We start from the raw sequence: 21317 nt of genomic DNA, 5'->3' as shown, positions 1-21317 counted from the left end.
TGCTTGTCACAGCCCCATTCGTGGCTTTGCTGAAAATGTTCTCAGGGTGCTTCTTCAGCACAGTTTGTTCTGTAGTTTGAGATTTGTCCATGTCCTTTCAGGAAATGTGGAAAGCCTTTTATTCTGAGTAATAGTTTCTTGCACAACATACCCTAAAAATGGCAAGAGCAGGATACCAGTCTGGAGAAAGACTAGGGTATTGAGGAAGGAAAATAGAAGTCTGCTGGCAGGATTGTCCTTCATTAATTCTACTTGCAATTGAGAGAGAGGTAACATTGAGTAAAGACCTGTCTTCCTTTCTTCCTTCCCTTAACTGCTTCTGTCCAAATAATGAAAAAGAAACTATTCCTTTGCTTTCTTTTTCACTTCTACTGTTGTTTACAGGAAAAAAAAAAAACTCAGTTCTGTATGAAGCCTGCACATATATTTCCATCAGATTTATCTGAGATTCTCCCCTCAGCTGGCAATGTTACTTTGGTGGAAAATCAAGACTGCTGTTCTTTCTGCCAATCTATAAATGCTGTGTAACAATTGGGCATAGATATTTAGATGTCAGATATATTTCTCTGAATACATTGCTAGTGCAGGCTGTTTCTTGGTTTCTTCCTGTTATTGTAGGTGACATATTTGTCCCCAAAAGCTGTGTTCCAACCTTCTGTGATTCCATTTGGTTTTTTGTGAATGCTTGTTTTATTTATGGTAACAGAATCAAAGCTTCAATGGCTAAAGCCGAATAAAGTTTCATTGTACATATAAAGAATGGTGAACAAACTTTTCACAAAATAAAAAAGAAGAAAATTGTTTTGTTGGATCATAAGTTCATCGTATAACTCATTTTGGAAATGGTTTCCGGACGGCTCTAGTCCAACCTTCTGCTGAAAGTGGTATGGAGACTGCAGAACCTCTCTGGGTAACCTCTTGCCATACCTGGCTGGATGTGTGGGAAGTCTTAAACTCTCTTTTCCATCTCCAGTGTACTGTGTGATATAATAAATTACCTCCCTCTTAAACTTGTTGCTTGTTTTTGCAAGTAATCCTGGGGACATGTCCTGGAAATATGATGCCATGTTTGTTCTGACTTGGGGGGCTGGGGATGCCAACAGCATAGAGTGGGCTTGCTCAGTGTTTACAGTTGGCTCTCTGCCACTGCCACAAAGTAGGTGACTGTTAAAACCCATCTGGTGTTGTGTTTAGGAGTTGCTGTCCTGCTTTGCTTCTGGAAAGTTCACATAAATTTATGAGTGTATCTTAGAAATTATATCAGTGAACTGTCCCAGTTTGGAAATAGGGAAATATTTCACTACTGATCATTTTGTTGTGTAGCTAGCAACATGAGGATGCAGCGGAAAAAGAATTCTAAATTGGTTTTGCTATCAGTATAAGGTTGGAAGGAACTCTAACTACAGAGTGGAAATGTGTAAGGACTACAGAAAAAAACCAGCCTTTGAGAGGAGTGTAACGTGTAATGTGCAAGATAAAAGTGACTGCAGAGAATAGCTCAGACTGGCAGGCTGGGGGCCAGTTTTGATTGACGTGCGTTTTAGGCATAAATGCACCCTTTGAAAGAGGAACTGCCTCCAGTGGAGTTTTCATGACTATACTAAGCAGTTTATTTTCTGAGACTGTGATAGAGACAATACTAACACAAAACTCAGTTTTGTTTGTGGATATCTGTTGCCGTGGAACTAATTTAATTCACAGATGGACTTCCATTTATGGATTCTCATGAATATTCTGATGAGAAAGAAGAGCAGGTAAACTGGAGGTAGTTCTGTGAAGCTGAGTTGGTTATTTCTGTCTGTCCCTTCTCAGTACTTCTGTGAGACCCATCAAGGGTTAAATCAATGGGTTCATAGAAACAAGGTGTGAAAAATTTCAAGCCAGCTTTCTTCTGTTAACACTGAGCTGAATCCCTGTAGAAGTTCCTGCCTTTCTGACTAGAAGTGAATCATTAGTGATAAAATTATTTGAGATAAAACCTAATCAGTATGTAAAATGACCAAGAGTATGTTTCTCTCTCTGCTAGGTAGATCTAAGATGACATGTTGATCCTAGAAATAATTTGCTTTGAAAGTGTACACAGAACACACTTGATTGTTGGGGTTGGATATGTAGCTCATTAAAAAGAATAGGGATTTCTTTCCCCAAAAATGAAAGACACCCTAAGAAACTGGGAAAGGTTAGGACAGTGGAAGTGAGGAACACAAACTCACAGTAGAGCCTGGATACTGGGAATAGTTAATCTGAGGAAAACAATTGTCTGGGGTCATTCTGGGGGTCTTTGTGCATTTCTACTGTAGGATCTCTGTTCAGCTGAAAGGGAAGACGAAGAATCATATGGAAGTAGTTTTACTGGAATAGAATAACAAATGTATAATCCTAGCATTATTTTAGCTGAACACTATGGGATCATCTCCCTTTTGCATTTTGCTTTTATTTTGTTTTTCCTCTGTAGGTGTCTGAAACCCTAAGTAGTCATAAACGCTTTCCCATTCAGCTTTGGAGTCAAAATTCTCCTTAGTTATCAACAGCAGCTGTGCTGTTCTCTTGTTAGTTTTGTGTGCAAAGGAGCACAGCGCAGGAACTGCTTTTCATTACAGTTCTCGAGGGCATTGCAGTCTTGACAAGACATAGAGAATTATCTTCTCAAAAAGCCGTGTACTCTGGGTAGGAAATCCATGCTGCATGTTAATTGCTCCATGACGAATTTATAATGGCCATTTTTAGTTTATACTTATAATTGCATTAGATAGTGAGAACAGTGTACTAGATGGGTATTTAGAAGCCTGTCATATTATTGTTGCTTAACAACGCAAATTTGAAAGATTAAATGTAATGGTCAAAAAGAAGAGCCTGTTTTTAATGCCTCATGCTGCCAAAATGTGTCAGTGTTTATGCTTTAGCTGGCCGCACTAGACAAAGGGACTTGTGAACAGAAAGCTCAAATGTACTGTGAACCAAAATGTAACTTCTGTAGGGTTATGCTTCTATTAATGTTCATATAATTCCAAAAAGGAGTCTGATGGCCTTGGGAGAGAATTGAAGACAGAGGCTGCCGTGACACAAGTGAAGGGACACTGCCTGTGCGCATGATGGGGCATGTTGGACTCTTGTGACACATCCACAGCTCAGTGGTGCACGGAGGACACAGCACATTTCCCAGCCCCAAGCTGTGCTTCAGCTTCCGTGTGCTGTGGGGCTGGTATGCAGGACTAACATCAGCATCCCGTAAACCGTGTTAGGGAATTGGAGGAAAGCTGCCTTTGGCAACGTGTGGTAGTGCTGAGGCACAGTGGGAGATGCAGCCTAATGATCCTCATACCCTGTGCCTCCCATGTTCAATGTGTGTCTGATTTTGCCTGGTCACACCAGTGGCACTGGCACAATAGTTGGGAACTTCTGTTTTACAAGTGAGATGCATCTTCCTCGATGCTTTTAAGCCATCATTGTTCTGAGCCCACTGTGCATCTACAGCCATATGGGACAGCCATCCTGGGGTGGCACAAGCAGCGTGGCTTCCCAGAGAAGTCTGGAGTTGGGTATGAAGGTGCAGCAAAGGAATAATAGTGCAAAGAATGGAATGCAGATGTGTGGATATCCTGAATATCATGTGACTGTCACACTATGCTGTTAATCAGACCAAACTAAATTGGAATGTTCAAATCCTTTACAGAGAACTTTTGTGTTCTGAAGGAGCTATAGCCTCACTTTTGACTGCAGAATAATGTCAATTATACTTATCTGGAACAATATTTATTCTAATATTTGCCAGGTTGTAAGAGATTTGCATCAGGAAATTGAAATGCAGTAAAATTTGAGAGTCTCTTTTCCTTTTAGCTGGGAAGGCAACAGAGCAAAGTCTAAAATTCCATCTCCTGCTGCCCCCGCCCCCACCTTGTACCTGAAGTTAGTTTCACCTCTTCAGAACAGGTCTTACAGGAAGTGTTAGAGAGGCAGGTTGATAGAACAGTTCATGATTTCCTATCATTCAGGTTGCAGAATCATAATGCTGTATTAGCTTGGCTCTCTCCTCAAGTGACTATAACATGGAAAACAGGAATTGGTTGGTTTGGTGTCATGTGCATGTTGAGCTGTAACAATCATGCTATTGCAAAATGGAGGGAATCAAGGCTCTCATCATTCACAGGTCACAGAAAGATGCAAGGCAACTAAACATGCTGGTTATGTATTTTCTAGACATGGGCCTTATCCTTTCCTGACACCATGACATTGTTGGGTGTTATGGTTATCTGCTTTTATAAATTCTGATGTCAGTGGGGGTGATTGAGCATAGCATATGTCTTTGTGTAATCATCTAAAGAGAACAAAAGTGATTTTTTTCCTGCTAAATCTCTGGAATGCATTACATTAGTGTATTATCTGCCTCATCAGGAGAGCCTGTAAATTGTGACATACATCATCAAAACATTCTTTCCTGTGATGATTCATAATGGCACACGGTGTATTAGAGGTAATACATTTTTAAATGGTTATGAACCACCAGAATAATTTATACTACTTTTTTTCCTTTCTGTAGAAAGAAGAGCAAACCTGCATACATTCTCTAGTATATAGTACTTACACCAAAGTTCACAATGATAAATGTGCATTTTCATATTGCAAAATCTATTCATGTGTTAAGTACACATTGTACCAGAGGTGAGTAGTGTAAAGCTGCCTTTGCTGCAGAATTGTTAAACCTGTTTCCTCATATTCATTTAGGCAGATATGGCATGGAAACTAAACCAAACATTATACCTAGGGTTATCCACTTTGTACATGATAGAGAGGAAAATAAACACCCTTTGATTAACACTATTACTAATTTGTGCAGCTGTGCCATCACAGAACTCTTGAAAGAGGGACCAAATAGGTTTCCCTCTCCCCTCTTTTATCTTGTGTTTCACTGTGGTCACATTGCTTGCTAAAAATCCCTGTCCTGTGACCAGTTCATTATCTTGTGAGGAGAAAGCTGGGTGAATTCTGCTGACTTGCAGAGAGATGTTTCTGTGTCTACCCAGGTAAACAGGCTGCTGAGGGAGCTTAGAGCAGAATTGCATCTTATGTAGCATCTTTTGCTTAAGTTGTGTTCTGGAAAAATAATATAGGAATGTAGACAGCTGTGTTCAGAATTGTGGGCAAAGGTAGATTTTTCCCACAAACAAAACAACTTCTTTTGCAAACACTAGCTTTGGTGCAGTTCCTTGGAAACCTATCTGAGCATTAGGCATGTAGGTTTGAGGATTAAATATTTGAATATCATAAAGGAATGGCATGGTTGAAAGAAGGTAAAGGAAGTTTACTCTGCAGGTTTCTGAGGTTTTAGCAAAGAAAATCCACATAGCTACAACAATGGAATTGGAAAGATAAGAATTCTGTGTACAATCACTTGTAAATTGCTAAACTGCGTAAGGAAAAAAAAAAGGAAACTGAGATCCATTTTACTTATTTACTCTGGGTCTTTTACTTACAGCTACTTATAAATGAAAACTAGCTATTTAGTCATGCAAGCTCTTCCTTCCAATTATGACAGTTTAATTCCTTATAGCTTCTTTGAAATGGCATGCCAACTGAGTAGTCCTTAACTGTATAGCTACTAACGAATTCCCATGGATTGGTGCCATGTGATGACTTCTACACAATCCACACTGACCTTTCCCCAGTACATCACACCTATCTATGAGCTCACAGATTACCCTTAGAATGAGCAGTTTCTGAAGTTCTCCACCTACAGGTGTCAGATCTGTTGGTGTGTTCTTGCCTTTCTGTCCTGGAACTGGTTTTCAAAATGGGAACCTTACGTGTAACCCAGACTTCTTGTATTTGGGCACTTTTAAGCCAGAGGTTTTCCAGCATAGCTGACAGTGCAGTTCTTTCCCAAGGATTTGCCCAGAAGGTCACAGATGAGTACCATCTGTGCCAGTGGCTTGTTATTTTTCAGTGTTCAGAGTAATAGTTCTCATCTCTTATTAGAGTGTCTTCCCTTTGATTAGAAGGTGGTAGAAAATGCTATCATATGCTTTATACTGTAAGGGAATCTTGAAAGGAAATACCTTTAAGCTGTCTTATTGTAAAAATTAGTTCAAAATTAACCATAACCTGTTTTTTTTTAATGCAATAACATTGTGTTCCCTGAGCATTCATTTTATATCTTGAACAGCAACTGTTTCTGCAGATTCCTAGACAGGTATTCTGTTCCTCTTGAAGGATGTATTACTAGTTTCTGTGAGTCTTATAAGCTGATGTTAAACTACTCTGTTCTTTATCTTTGACCACATTCTTTATCTTTAGACAAACCTTCAGTTTTACTAGAGATGACTTCTCGGTATTTCAGCCACCGTTTAGCCAGGTCTGTTTTTTGTTTGATGTTTATAATGCTGGTTTGGTTTTGAAGACAAGCACTTACCTTGAGCCTCCAAAGTAGTGCCTGTCTTTATTCATAAAATGGTTTGGATTGGAAGGGACTTTAAAAATCATCCAGTTCCACACCTGCTGCTATGGACAGGGACACCTTCCACCAGACCAGGTTGCTCCAAGCTTCATCCAGCCTGGCCTTGGACGCTTCAAGGGTAATGGGGCAACTTCTCTGGGCAACCTGTGCTAGTGCCTCACCACCCTCAAAGGGAAGAATTTTTTGTTAATAGCTAATCTAGATCATCCCTCCTTCAGTTTATGCCCTTCCCCCTTGTCCTGTCACTTCCAGCCCTTGTGAAATGTCCCCCACCACTCTCTTTTACTGAAAAGTACTTTCTGGTTTTGTGTGCATGTGTGAGAACTTAATGAAAGTGTGTTAGAACCAAAGCAAAAAGCTTTGATGTTGTGACAATAAGAGTCTAGTGCAACATGATATTTATAGTATACTAACAGAACAAAAGAAAATAAATAAAGAAGATTAAATCCAGGCTGGTATTTGCCTCAATAAAGAAAATTTACGTCATTCAAGCCCCACACAATTAATGTACCACTGCATTCCATGATAGTTAAAAAAAATGAAGAATGAAACTTCTTGATCCACATCTGTTGGAATGCATGAAATAGAAGCCTCTCTGAGTCCCTGAGAGAGAGAAAGCAATTCAGGAATTGAATTGGAACCTTTAGAGGAACTAAAATACATTAAGCCATACAGACATGAAGTAGGACTGTAAGTTTTAGTTTTAAGTAAGTAGAAATATATTTCAAGTGCCTTAAGAGACTGTGTTAGCTAGTAAAAGCCCTAAAGCCTAGTATAAAGTTCAGAAATGTTACCTTTCATGAAATTAATTTAGTTCTGGACATAACGAAATCGTAGCAGAACATTGCTTACGTTTCTAGATCGGACAGATAGAACAATTTGCGTGAACGGATAGAACTATATGCGTAGATTTTGTGTGAGAACTGACACTGCTTTTGCACATTAGAATCAAGCTCGGATAGGTGCAGGAAGAATGCTTCAGAATAGTGGTTTTAGCTGATGGGATGATTTATGAATGAAATCCCCCCTGTACTGGGGTGAAAGAAGGAGGGAAGAAGAAAAAAGGTGTGGGAGCTGCTGCTTGGAACATCGGGACTCTGTGCCAGAAAGCTCTTAGCATGGACTTTAGTACTGTGAACTCTTCGCCTTTGAGACTGAGGCATTCATGCAGTAAACAACTTTACAGCAACCAGCAACTGCTCTTGTCTTTTTGAAGACCCAAGACCCACAAACAACTGGACACACATCCATGCCTGATCTCCCTAGCAGGCCTGCTGAAGGACTAATTCTCAACTGACGTAAAATTAATGTTGTGTGGAACTATTGGCCTTTTGGTGTGAAAGAATTGAACATAACAGGGCTAGGATACAGTGGCTGTGGTCATGGCAAGATATCTTCATTTTTTAATGTTTGGTTAGTCCTGTAATCAGTACTGAAAAAACCCCAGAAATTTTGGTTCTGGGATTTTAGTGAAGGATGGCTGGGAAAAATCCTTCATGTAGCCTCTCAGCAGATCAGCTTGCAGAAGAATATTGTTGTATACAATAAGGAATTGCAGGATTAAAATCAAAAGTTATGGTATCTTTGGAGAGAACATGCAAAATTTTTAATGACTTGGCAGGAGAGTCATCTACTACACTTGCTTTATTTGAAGGCAGTTTTGAAAAGTGCTTGTATATTTAAGTGCAAATGGGATTTTCCTCACAATCTGTAAAGGGATGAGTCCAGTAGCTGAAAATTCATGCAGATGCTTTTTGTTCTTGTAATTTGAATGAATACATTACAGCATTAATGCATGAATTCAGTTCATTGTGAATTTCTGTAATGGTCAGAGCTGGATTTCAGTATGTAAATTACTTGAACTATAAAGAAGCAGTTTTTCCTTGGTTTCCCATGTTCATTAAACTTGCCATGAGCTTTGTAGTTATGTCTTGCTGCGCTGTCTTTGCTTCATTCAGAGTAATGTTTGTGCACCTGTCAGCTCTTAAATACATAGTTCAGATTCTGGAAAACAAATCTAGTCTTGTCAGTTGTGCACAGACCTCGCTGCTGTGTAAGAACCAACCTCAGGAAGCTGCTTGCCAGAATGCTTTGAGAGGAAAGCTCTCACTCCAGACCGCTTGAAGCTGACGGATGTCTGGAGATTTGACCTGGAAGAGGCACGTTCATTTTGTTTCTTTCTCTGTACAAAATTAGGATCCTGCTAATTTTGCTTTCCCTGCATAAAAGTTTGGCAAAAGAACATTTAAAAACACATATAGTACTAAGCTGACCAAGAACATCATAGAATAGTGTTTACTCTTTCACTGTAAATTATCTTTTTTATGAGTTGTGGCTAATGACAGCGCTGTTTTGCATCTTCTTTGGAGCTGTTCAGTATCATGATTTGCAAGTAATCTTATTTGTCATAATTTATTTTTTACTGATAGAAATAGATCTAGTTTGGAACACATCCTCAGATTCCTTGGTGCTCTCAAGCAATGTGGAGTGAATGCAGTAGTTTGGGAATTTGCTTTTCAAGTACAAGTACTTCTCCCTCACCTGAATTAGGTGTCTCTGCTACCATAAAAGATATATTTGAACTAGCAATGCTGTTTGCCAAATCTGTTATGCCATTTGCCAGATGCATTTTAAACTTCTATTTAAGCTATTTTTGAGTATTACAGAATGGTGTGGACAATCATTGTAAAACAAATTTGCAACATTATTTTTTACACTTATTGGGGGTTTTTTATGCTATTTTTATGCTCCTTAGCATTAGGTGGCACTGTTTTCCAAGCTTTTCCTTTCACAAGCAAGTCTGAGAATTTGAAAGCTGAAATTGAAATGCCATCAAGTAATGGAGGTTTTAGTGTATTTACTGTAAGATAATGTAATTAAAATGTGGCGTTGTGAATTGGAAATGTATTGACCACTATCAGTTGGGAATATAGAGACTTTTTACAATAATGTTGTTACAGTTTTGGATTAATACAGCATCCCCTTGATACACGAGACTTCGTAACACTCTAATGCAGTGCAGTAATGGGACCTTGGGATTTACCTTGGGAATTGCAGGAGGTGTGACTGACACTGAACCAGTGAACAGTTCATCTGCATTTTTACCTGACTCACTTGGGTTTTTTTCCTTTGCTTGTGTGTGAGATGCTTTATTTTGTTCTCTGGGGTTTGATGGTTTTTTTGGTTTATTTTTGGAGAGGTATTGATTTTCTTACTTGCAGTCCATAGGATTCCTACAGGAGCTTTGCTTCTTTCAAGCAAAGCTCACCTGTGCTGTCTTTATAATAATTTGCCTGTCAACCATTGCATGAGTTGAAGTGCAGTTAGATCAGCATGCTTAGTCAGCACAGCAACAAGAGGAAGAAAAACATCTTGTATCTCTGCTGAGAAAGATGTGTTCCTCTGCAGTTGCCTGTCCCTGCTTGCCCTTTGAGGGGGTTCTCACTCCTTTGTGTCTCCTTTCCTGCTGAGGCAAAGCCACGATGTTCCCCTGAGCTGCAGCAGGAGCTGCGGGTGTGCGCTGCTGCCAGGCTGGAGTGGGGCTGCTGCAGGGCAAGGGTTGGAGGGGCTGATAGGGTTCATTCAGGCTGTGCTCAAAGCCCGCCTCATGCTTCAAGGAGTGGACTTGGCAAAATATTTTTGAGCTTCCCACCACTGCTCTGGAGGCTTTCTAGATCCATATTTCTTGTGTTGTGTAGCAAGGCACAGCCAAACCTGCGAACCAGGAGTGTGAGTTGGAGCAGTGCAGCGCTCTGTCCAGCAGATGAGACCTGCTGGCATCAGGAATCTGCATTCTGCTGCTCTGAACCAGGACTTGGGGCCTCCAGGAATCATCTTCTTGGCTTACTGGTCCTTAGTAAGATTTGGATGCATCCTCATGTATGGACCGTGCTATCAATATCTTAGCAAATAGAACTCTGTGGTGAATGTGTAAAAATAACATTGGGGATAACAATGTCAGTGTGTGGCTTCAGTATTTAGTAGGAATAATTTGATTGCCAATGGAAATTCAAATATGACTGTTTTTAGAACATTCAATAAGCATGAAAAAAAAAAACAGTGATATTTTTTTATTTTATTATCTAAAAGGTTCAAAACCAGAACAGGAAGAATTTTTTTTTAAACAAATCTCCAGCTTTACCATTCTGTTTACTATTTTAAATAAATTTTCCTCCTCTTTTGAGATATCCTTTTACTTTCTGATTTAAGTAATGAAAAAGAGAATACTTGCTTTCTATAGTGGCATATGTTACAAATACCTAGGAAGGAGTGCAGAATTACTGTGTTGAGACCTGGGTGGTTCAAGACAAGTGATCTTGCTACAGGAAATTACTCCTTTACTTTACAGATGTCAACAATGTTTAAATTAATCAGTGGAACTCCACAAGAGCGTGGCTGGTCTCTTTTACTGTGAAAGCATTGTGTGATGGTGTCATGTTTAGGAGATGGCTGGGGGTTAGGGGATTTCCTCCTTTTGGGGAAATAGCCTTTATCACTGCTTTCACACTGTGATTGTCACCTTGCGCCCCTTTACAGCCAAGTAACAGCTTTGGTACAGCTGTAGTCAGTATCTTGAGTTCTGGAACAAGCTGGGGATAATGACAGAGCTAATGAACCACCTTTCCCAAGATGTGGTCTTTATTTACAGCAGCCAGCAGTGTGGAGCTGATGAGTGTTGAGTCAATAAGCAGCTCCCCTGTGGTGGTGGTTCCCCGCTCCCTGCACAGTCCTACCATATGCACAGGTGTAGGATGTGCACCACAGACAAACAAGAGCTCGTTCCCCACCTGGTCCAAGTGGAAAAAATTATTGTTTCTGTAACTGAACAAATGCCCCCAGTGCAGGACTGAGTGAGAGACGTGGTCCATTCATCATGGGGGAGACTGACCCTACTGTGGTCACACATGGCTTTCTCCTGACATGGAGCATTGACAAGGTTTGCTTGTAATTGCTTACAAAGCACAAAACAAAGTCATCCCTGGATACACCACTCTATCGGTTTGTCCTTCTTTTTTTTTTTTTTTGACTCAGTTAGCATCTGCATCAGGGCTAGTAGCCATTAATTCAGATTGTCTTTTGTGTTTAATTGACTTTCTCTGGCCCAGGATGTGTGTCCCCTTGCAGGGGAAAGAACTGAACAGTCTTGTCACTTGCTTCTGTAGTTAATATTAATTAGCTTCTCCTTTCCCCTCAGACTGCAGTTTGCACAGAGAATTAACTTTGAGCACAAGTACCGATGATTGTAACCCTTGCTATACTGAATATTAAAAAAATTGATCATTGTCTAGGGTATCAGAGGCCTCTCAGTGTATTTGTCATGTGAGTGCTTTTAAGACTCTGATTGCTCTAATACAATAGCTATCCAGAGTAATAACGTAGTGTTAAACTTCTCTTTAGCAGCACGCATGTTCATTTGCTGGGATACGTTTCAGGTGTATCATATAAACTGGTTTATATAATACACCACTCTTCTTGAAACCTCCTCTGTGTGTGCATATGTTCTTTACTCTGTGCTCTGCTCAGCAGAAAATCTCAAAATTCACTGAAGTACTGGGAACTATTCTATAATTCAAGAAAATTTTGTACTGTCCTACTTCATGAGTTTGTGTTACTAGTTGGCAGTTAAGTACAAAGTAAGGTGGGAGGAAATAAAGTTTAATGTAAGCTGCTGTGTAGTAAGTACTTGAGTACCTTTAATAGATAATGCCAATACAAGAAAATGCCCAAAAATACACAGCAAACCCAAATGCTTTGGAGAGTTTCTCCTAGTTGCAGCATTTTCTGACTTGCCTGACTTATCCTGAGGAAAAAAACCACCAGCAGTCAATCCTTCACCTCAAAGAAAATAGTCTGTAGTTATGTGGGAAGGCTTTGCTTCAACTACAAAATTAAAAGTTTTGTTGGTTTTGAAAAGGTTTTTCTGTCGCAGAATGCACAGGCCTATGGGGAAATATTTAACAGAATCTGCTGGCCCCGAGTTCTGGAAAGTTGCATGGTTGAGCTTGCAGAGACAAGACAAGAGCCATAAGGTAGCTCCTTCCAAGGAGCTGGGAAAGAAGCTAACTGGGATTTGTGTCTCCACCCAAACAGGTGATGCTTTCTCCCACCCATCGCAGCTGGTGGGTACAAGAACAGTTGCTGTGGAAGTTGTTCAGGAGGGTACCCGGAGGAACTGTGTAAAACTTGCATGTTTGCTCCTTTTCAAACCTGTTTAAGATGAGGGGTAAGTGCAGTTTTTGTTTCTGTCTGTCTGTCTGATATTTAAAGAAAATCTGTGGAATTGGCTTGAACTATGGTAGCCAAATGTTGTTTGTTAAGATGACCCTAGGAAGAACAAGACTGGCACTCTCCCAAATCAGAGGGGTTCACCGGGTGTCTTGGTACACAAATCCTTCATTCATTCAGTTGTGATTAGCATGGAGCCTTTAAAATGGCATTCTCTTTGCTTTCCTGTGCTGTTTTTAAAAATTGAACTGACTGCCAATTATCTTGTAACACGTTGCATGACATATGGCTGCCCGCATTCTGTAATTTGGGGCAATTGAATGGGGGTCAGAAAAGCATCTGATACACTTCTCCCCACATATCTCTTGCACAGAGATATGCAAAGATGTCTCTTTGCATATCAAAATAAGTAGAGAATCTCAGTTTACAGACAGCGTGGAATGCAGTTCATTGAGCAGTAGAGAAACCTGCTAGTATAGAGGAAAACCAAAAGCATGTGAAGGTGCTTCTATTTTTCTCCTATACTGCTGGGTAGCTTTTAGTCATCATGTCAGCATATGAAGGCTAAAGGTGCAGGTTGAAGTTCTGGAATTGTATCTTTAGAATAAATACAGATTTATGTGAAATTTCTCTTAAGGCTAAATAACTAATCAGAAAACTTGGATGTAGATCTCCCCTTTCCTAAGGTCTATATGTGTTTGACATTTGGTGCGTGATTCTGTCTCGCCTAGCATGTGGAGAGTGAGCTGTGGGGTTTTTGTTAATATTGTGTTCTGTTCTCATTCACCTTGTGATTTATTTGAGTAATTATCCTGTCATTAATTTTAATAATTGGTGCAGCCAGAGCTTTATGCTGTTAGTGATACTTTATTTTCACAATGTTAACTGTAAGATCACAAAATCTCAGTGGAAAATAATATGTTCATAATGATCTTAGGATTTCTCAGCAACATCCAGCTGTACCAAAATTTTCTTTTAGATGAAACAATTTATCTCCCCCCTCACCCCTTGTCTGGTTTTTTTTCTCTCAGGGCTGTTGCTTGGTTTCTTACAGGTAAGAATTGTCATTGGGGCAGAGTAAAAATCTGTATAATTGATATGTGTGCATAATTGGATATACTGGTGCATTCAGGAAACAGTTTTCTTGCTGGACAAGATTCAGTCTTGCCCTTTCTTATGCATGACCCTGAGAACCAGCTTGCTTTTTTTTGGTCATGCTTCAGGTGACCAAAACCCAGCATTTGCATTAACAGCCAGTATTGTAGTCAAAATGGGGTTACGGATTAACAAAAAATGAAATAAACAGTGGGTTTAGGAATAAATTCAAGACATTTCATTCTGTTTGGTCACTAACAGTCTAGAAAATCTCAGCATTCTATGCAGTAAATGAGTGACACTTACTCAGAAAGTATATGAAAATCATCTTAAAACAGAGCTGTTCATCTTGTTTTTCCCTGCTTCTTGTCCGTGATGCTGTATTCTGAGACTTGGGTTGAAGGACAACTGAGAGTCTGGTGGTTTTGTGGGTTTGGTTTTTTTGGTTTTGTTTTTGGGTGGGGTTTTTTTAGGTTTTTCGTTGGGTTGTTTGGGGGAGGGGGGTTGTGTCTGAAGATTACTGTTGCATCAACATCAAAAAGTTCATCCATTTCTTCTATTGTAAATGAGTTTTTTCCAAAGTCCAGCACAGAGAGCTCCTGGTGGAAACACAGACAAGTGCAATAGTTGCCAAAAGAAATGTTTAAAGCCTGAGTTGTGCTGCTACAGCAATGTGTATTGTAAGGATGAATGCCAGAATATCTGCTCAAATGGTGTGAAATCTCTGGCCACATTAGATATGAATCATCTTTGGGAAAATGTAGTAGCACTAGGCATCCTCAGATCTTGTCCTCTGGATTGTGCATGCCTGTGATAGTGCTGGCTGCATCATCTATTTTTTGCTAAAAGTAAACCAGAATTGCAGGAATCTGGTGTATTTTAGTTGTCAAAATGCTTTAAAAATAGATGATTGAAATATTAAATGGTATATTTCAGGGTAAATATTTATTATGTAATTGATTATATTACAGTTTTGGTGCTGTTTTACCTTAAGGGCAAATTCAAAGCTTAACAGCTTGACTCATGCTTGTTCCTCCCTGTTCTGCCTGTATATGAGCTCAGTTTCTTGAAGATCAAGTGCTTATGTTCCCAACTGCTTTTCTGTGTAGAGCATTCCAGCACTGCATAGATGGTTGTGTCCAACCTGCTTCTTCCACACACTCCAGACAGCCGGATGACTCCATAATGTGCATCAATACTCAGGCAAAAAACTTACTTCAGTAGTGCTCTACAGCTCTGTGCTGGCCCCTCCCAGAGCCGGGTTTTCACAACAGCCATTATTACTTCAGAGCAAAGCACCATGAAGGTAGTTCCAGCTTTCTTCTTGGATATACGTTAAATCATAAGGCTGTTTTCCTCTTCTTTTTTTTTTTTTTTAATATGAGAAAACAGTTCAGTATCCTTCTTTCTTAACAGAAATCCTGCTCCAAAAGTCCCTTATTCCGCCAGGAGTTTAGCTGTGATGGTTCTTAGGCTCTGGTTTCCCCATGTGTTGTAGTGATAGACGGACAGGCGTGTTTGGAGGGATGAGTGCTGGGAGCTCATGGGAAGGGTTCCAAGTCGATGGTCTTAACTGCAGGGACCAAGGGAAAAGCCAGTGGCTGCTCAGGGGGTTACATGGCAAGCGTATACAATGTAATTCATAAAGGTAGAGGGGATTTTTTCAGGTACTCAGCTTCAAGAGCATAGTGGGAACACAGAGTCCTGAAATACTCCTTGTGAGGTACAATGTTAAGACTTTTCCTAATCAAAATTTTCCTTCTCCTCCCCCTTCCCTTTAAAAAGCTGGCATTCCTATGAATCCATGTGCTAAGAGAATGACAAGATACATCCAAAAAAGTAAGAAAGATTATTTAGGAAAATTATCCAATTAATTTTTTGTGAAGTCTGTGGAAAGGTGTTTTGTTATTGTGTGGTCCTTAACTGTAAAGCTTAACAAAAAACCATCCCTAACTTAGGCTGTGACCTTGCTGATGTGGTACCAAAGGCAAACAGATGAAAAGGGTGTGAGTACTGGGGTTGCCCCTTGCCTGTGGTCTTGCTCAGATAATCACTGTGCCTCCCCATCATCAGGCTTTCTCCCCCACCCCCAAGCATAAATGTGAAAATGTTTCTGTGAATCAAAGTCATCCTTACTGAATGAATGTCTGAAAAGCACTAGTACTTCAGTGATAAAGTGCTCCTGAGAGCTGATGAATCAGTAAGATAAAACACTTCTTCAAAGGATAATACAGCTTTTTAGGGCATTTCAAATATACTATGCCTTTTCTTATCAATAAGGGCAGAATAATGGTTCTAAATGAAATAATAAAATATCTTGTATTGTTAAAACCTTCTCATCATAGATGTTTTGAATCTGATCTTAAATTTTCTTTGCTTTTTCTTGTACTTGGAGCCCAGCATGGAAAAATGTTTGGGGACCTTCTTGTGACCCTAGCTTATGACTTCTGTTACCTGATGGAATAAAGTAGCAGAATTCAAGGCATTGTAACTTGAACTTGGAAGTTTAAGCTGTTTCCAGAACTTGGATTCTAATCACAATTTGTATCAGTTTATACTAGTGCATTAGGATTTAGGAGGGAAGATCTTAAGTTTTACAGGGTCAACTTCTTAGAGTGGAGTTGGGGAAAATTAACCAAAGGAGAGAGTAAAGAAAGTACTTACAGAACCTTTCCTGTGGTTATATTGTAAAGCAACTAAGGTGGAAGTGAGAAAAGGCATAGAATTTGAGGTGCACTTGAAAGGCCCATTCCTAAGAGCCTCTTGAGATACCTCAGACAGGTATTTTGAGAAATAATGTGCACTTGGCAATTGCCACTGACAGGACCCCATGGCTCTCATTCCAAATTAGTAAATTAGGGAGTGTCATGCTCTGAGAACCATACGTAGATTTACCAGCCTAATTTTAGTTGTAACTTATTTTTAACAGCTTATATTAAACCAAGAGTTCTACTGTCGGAATTTAGAATTTTAAGGACATCCATTGACTGTGTGCAAGCTGCCAACTGTGAAATGAATAGGCTTATTTTTATGAATAGGTTTATTTTTATGTTTCTGTTGTGGCCCATAACATACAGCAGTAGCAGTGATGTGGAGGAAACAGCCATCACATGACATACTGAGACATCCTCGTGAGCTCTGTTCTTCCCTTAGCCTTGCTCTGCCTTTGCTGGCAATTCAAGGCTTTGGTGATTGCATTCTTATGTTGCCTCATATGAGGACTCTCAAAAAATTGGTCTCTTTTTGGGATTCAAATAGTTTTAAGTCTTTGACAGGTTCTCTCTATTCTGAGCTACAGACCATATTGCCCAGTCCAGTTTCTGTTTGGTCAGGCTTTTTAACTTAGTGTAATTGTTGAAGTGATTTCTCTGAAAAACGATGGATCCATTGACTGAATACATACCAGGTTTAGCTAATACTTACAAAGTATGAATTTTTCCTGATACTGTATAGTTAAAAGTCTATTCCCCATAAGAGAGTACGAGCCTCTTTTTGCAGTTTGAGAAATAAGTAGCTAAATTATCCAGATAGTTTTTAAATCTGTTGTCACATGCTTTAGCACACCATTCAGTCTTTCCTTTCTCTGTTACTCCTTTTCTGTAATGGAAATATATTGTTTGCTCTATACAGATGATGTTTATGTGTTGTTTATTAAGTGTGCGATAGAAATTCTGAAAGAAATATAGTGCTAGGGTACATTAACTTGGAGTATTCTAAATTTTCTTCAAGTAGTTTTGGTGAAATAAAATGATGGTTTTTATTTAAAGGAAAAGGATTGCTCTGTGGTGTTTAAATGATGGTTATATACTACTGAAGATTTATTTGTGTTGGTATGTACCTGTGCACCTTTTGTATTTTCACAATTTTACTATAGTGTGGAATAACTAAAAAGCATAGGACTTTCCAGTAGGTTATGCTGCACTGTAGTATATCTGCAACAGAGTACATGAGTAGGATACATAATTTTGAAGTATCTTAAGCAGTTATTTTATTCTATTTTGGTGTGTTTCAAGAAAGGAATAATTGTCTCGGACATCTGATGTAAGCAAAGGCCTGTGATATGTGAAAAGAACTGTTTCCATTAGAAGAACCTTCAGATGTGCCCAGATTTCCTTAAGTGCTTGATTTAAAAGAATTTGTGGTGTTAATTTCCAATCTTAGTATTTCAAACTTTGCTTAATGAACTTTTCATAGGAAAGTGTTTGCTGCTGTTAAATGTGAAATGTATTCTCAGAGTTTAAGCTGGGCTGTTAGGCCTGAGATCTCCCAGGAGCCATAGGCTGGAGTGCAGAGGACAGATGCAGGTATTGCCATCTTTGATTACCTGGCACTGCTCAGCAGAGTCATGACAGAAAAATCTCCTCGCATGTAGCTGTGCAGGGTAATCACCCTGTCTGAGCTGCGCTGTTCAAACACAGGGTGAAGGCTGTGTCATCTTCATATGTGTGCATGTGGGGGAATAGGTTGTAAAAGGAGTGCAGCAGAGTAAACGTCAAGAATCCGTTCTGCTGCTCAGCTTTATGTGCTGGGATAATAAACAGTGGATTGGGAGGATCAGTTCTCCTTCTGAAAGCAGGAAATTGTGGTGTGAAATTCAAGACTAAATCTCCAGTCTTTCCTTTTACAGTATTGTTGCTACTGATACACAAATAGTTACCAGCACTTCATTGTTTAGCTTATTATTATTTTAGTGATTATTAAATAAAGGTGGCACTTGGTGCATTTAATGAAACTGAAGGGATTCAATTCCCCTTTCACAGGCCCTGCCTTACAGGAAGTAAACTTGCTGCTGCAGTGCTTCAGGTGGCTGGGGAGATGGGAAGCATTCTTACTGCCTTTGATAATGGAAGTTTCTGGACACCTCCGGTGATGACTTCTATCTTACCATGAGGCAATCAGAGAATATGGCATTTGATAATACTTTTAATGGCTTATGAATATGGAAATCTGTATGAGTTTCTTGTTAGATAAATGAGGACATAATTATTTATCACTTGTGTTCCTAAAACTGCCCTTGAGATACCTTTTATATCAGATGCAGATATACAATACTAGCAATATCAGTAATGAGGCATTTAGGAAAAAAGTAATTTCCCTGTTACTGTGCTACTGCATTATTTTAAATGCTGCATGGAAATTTTTGGAGATGACAGCCAGATACAATTTTAGGGATAAAGATGAATGACTTCCTACAAGCAGGCCTGATTTTTCATTAAAACTTAGGTAGATATAATGATGCTGGGTGAGTGGCAACATAGAATTTTGACAAAGACATTGCAAGAAGCCAAGAGAAAAGATTTTGCAGTGCACAAAAAATACAGTAAAAAACTCTCACAATAACAAAATACAGTAAAAATAGAGTAACAAAAATATAAATGAAAGGTGTTGCAACCAGGCAAACGGATGTAAGTTTGACGGGAAAGTTGCGTAAAACATCTTTTCAATTGTTTACAAATACTGAGAGAAAGAGCTTGAAAATTGTAAGCCTCTGTTAATTTTTGGGGGGAGTTTCTTCACTACTTGAAGATAGGTAAGGCCTAAATTTGTGGGGAGGGACATATTAAATTTGTATGTTGTTGCAGAATTAAAATTGGTTTTACAGAGTGTAAGTTGGAAAATGCCACAATCTGGATGCTATTTTAATTATGAATTTTCCAGCTATTTTGGTGTGTGTGTGAAAGAACATTGTCAGCCTGTCCTGCAACGTATTTCCTGGCTTTCCTATAGCTGGTGGCCCATTTAGGATGTTTGATCCCCCTTATGGCATATAGGGCTTAAGTAACAAATGTATTTAAAGGTGGTAGCTTGGGGAAAGGCTCCTGCATTGGTCCTGGTGGGGCAGCTTGCCAGGCAAGAACAGGAACTGCCTAAGGCTCCTGATGTGTCTCTGAGTGTGGCCATGATCTGTATAAATGTTACCTTTTCTGTGCAGGGCTTTGACATGTAAGCACAGAGCTCTGCCCTCCTCCCTCTCCTCACTGCCTGGGTTTTTGATGTGGTAACATTTCTTCACTGTTTAGAACTGCATTCGCGTCACTGAAAAATAATCCACATGTGAAACAGTATATTTTGTCCACTGGTTGAACCCTCAAACCACTTCAGAAGGGCATTTATCAGTGACATTTAATAGACTGTTTGTGCTGGATAAAGCAGAGGTAAATCCTCCAATGTTAGACCCTCAGTGAAGCCTCATGGTCCTTTCAAGCTGTTCTTAAGCAAGGAAATAAAATGTGATTACTGTCTTTATTCTGGTACATCCCATTCATTCAAACAAAATGTTGTAAAATAGTTCATAAACTGCCTTTTGATATGTATCTTGTCATGTCTGTGAAGTGTTAATTATTTCTGCTAATGATATGATTTAATGGTTAAATGTTTCACTATTAATCTTCTGCCATAAAAAGATTCCTTGCCTCCACTCAGGGCTCTCAGATGACTTCTACAAACTAAAACAAAGAAATCATTCACATGGGATATCAACAGAAACAGCTGTCACTGACTTCTCATTTGCATCTTTTAATAACTAAGCTGTTTTCCTTATCAGATATCCACTTTTATGTATATGAAATCCTAATATCTCCAGTTCCCAAGTAGTTCTAGAGTCAAATAACAAGATTTTTAGCAGCTATGAAGTCTTGGAGGGTGAGACAGTTAATTAAGGGTTCTTGATTCTGGTTGTATGAGAACTTGCTCAGCAGCTCAGGTTGAGTTGGACAGACCAGAGGAGCCAACGTGTGGAATCCTCTGATTCCTTCCCCTTCAGGGAAATCCCCAGAGCCTTGCCTTGGAGAGACTTATCACAGAGTCTTTCCCCACCTGGGCGGACAGAAGGACTTCCTCATGGACTCTTGCTTAACAATGAACAACTCCAGTTCCTTTCCCCATCTGTTCCTAATTCTGGTGGTTTCTCCTTTCCCTGTTTCCTCATTGGTTGTGGTACCCCTGGTGGCCAGCCCCATCTCCCCTATAGGGCAATGCCCTTTGCCCTGCCCTTTGTGCTGCCCCATGCGCTCCCCTACTTAAACCTTGTGCAGAGCACACGGTCATTCTTTTGTCTCTGGTTTCCCTTTGGGGTGCTGCAATAAACCTCGCTGGAATTTGTTGTAGTCGGTAGAGCATGGGACTCTTAATCCCAGGGTCATGGGTTCGTGCTGCACGTTGGGCGCCACCCGCTGAATCCGCGGTTCTCCGGGCTTATATGAGTCCAACTCCGGCTAGCACAAACTCAAGCCCAGCACGGACTCAACATAGACAAAGGATAAAAGACGAGAAGCGCTCTTCCCCACGTGGGTGTGGGTATCCATTTATTGGCTTGAGACAGGACACTCCGGTGGTGCCACCACCCAGGCAGGAAAGAGCGCGCGGTCCCCTTGCAGTGGGGTTTTGTGCCCAGGTGAAAGGGGGCGGGGAAAGAGGACCATGGCCAATGGGATGCCAATGGGGAGGGGCAGAGAGAGGTCCTGGCTAGGCAGAGTAATTCTGCAGCGTGGATGACTCCACAACAAAAGCTCTGCAAAGCCTTGTTTGCTATCAATTTTCTCAATTG

Source organism: Camarhynchus parvulus, chromosome 6, assembly GCF_901933205.1.
Source record: "Camarhynchus parvulus chromosome 6, STF_HiC, whole genome shotgun sequence".
NCBI lineage: Eukaryota > Metazoa > Chordata > Aves > Passeriformes > Thraupidae > Camarhynchus > Camarhynchus parvulus.
This window is presented reverse-complemented; position numbering follows the sequence as displayed.